A 1196-nucleotide genomic window follows, 5' to 3' on the forward strand; every position below is an offset into this window, starting at 1 on the left:
GGTATCAATGTGAGCACTAAGTTGAGCACCCAATTGAGTAATGGAGTCCACTTCATGCTTTCCTCCTCTAGTAGCCTTGCGAGGCCTACTATATTGTGAGTTATGGACCGCCCTTTCCTCAATCTTGTTCCAAGTTTGATTGTCATCAACTTCGGTGAACATTACATTTGATCCCATGTTGAGAATATATCTTGAGTCTTCATAAAGACCGTTCCAAAATTGTTGTACCAAGAACCACTCGCTAAGTCCATGGTGAGGACATGAGCGACAAATTCCTTTGAATCGCTCCCAAGCTTCATACAAAGATTCTTCATCTCTTTGCTTAAAGCCCGTAATTTGAGCTCTTAGCATGTTAGTCTTTTCCGGTGGATAGAACTTTTTGTAGAAAGCTAGAGCCAACTTCTTCCAAGAATCAATTCCGAGAGTAGCCTTATCAAGGCCTTTCAACCAATGTTTCGCGGTGCCAATTAGAGAAAAAGGAAATAAGACCCATCGAATTTGGTCTTGAGTTACACCGGTTTGAGAAATTGCATCACAATAGTCGCAAAAAGTCTCCATGTGAGAGTGAGGGTCTTCACTAGGCATCCCCCCAAATTGGCTACTTTTGACTAATTGGATAAATGCGGATTTGGCAATAAAATTTCCGGTTAAGTGTTGTGGTGTGGGAGCACCATTGGGTAGGTTCTCCTCGGTGGGTACGGAATGTGATGAAAATTTAGGCATTGTGGGTTGATTTTGTGTTGGGTTCTCCTCACCTTCTCTTGCAAAAGGGTTGATGAACTCAATAGTGTTTGGTTGAATATCTACAACCTCAACAATACCTCTCAAAGTTCTCCTAGCAAGTCTTCTATTGTTTGTCAAAGTCCTTTCAATTTCGTGATCAAAGGGTAACAAGTTACCTTGTGATCTTCTAGACATGAAAAATATCAAACAACTCGAAAATAATTAGAACAAACCTTGGGGAGTTTTACTTTCCCAAGGCAAAGAAAGACACAACTAATAACAATATAAGAAAATCTAAATCAAGTTAACACCGTCCCCGGCAACGTCACCATTTTTGGTCGTGATCCCTTATGAGGGGTTTAGTTTTCAGTACTTGTCGTTAGGAGCACCTAGACCAAAATACAATTTATAACTTCACAAACAACTCTAAAATTAGTAAAGAGGCAAGTAAAGGTCGGATCTCAAGGGACGGG

The 1196-nt window shown here is 40.6% G+C and overlaps 1 non-coding gene across 1 annotated transcript; it reads left to right on the forward strand.

The window, feature by feature from the left end:
- Positions 1 to 244: 244 nt before the first annotated feature.
- Positions 245 to 351, forward strand: LOC141610131 (small nucleolar RNA R71). Its single transcript, XR_012528028.1, has one exon. It is a non-coding gene; the product is annotated as a small nucleolar RNA R71 (small nucleolar RNA).
- The last annotated feature ends 845 nt before the right edge of the window (positions 352 to 1196 follow it).

This window comes from Silene latifolia, chromosome 10 (assembly GCF_048544455.1).
Source record: "Silene latifolia isolate original U9 population chromosome 10, ASM4854445v1, whole genome shotgun sequence".
Classification (NCBI taxonomy): domain Eukaryota; kingdom Viridiplantae; phylum Streptophyta; class Magnoliopsida; order Caryophyllales; family Caryophyllaceae; genus Silene; species Silene latifolia.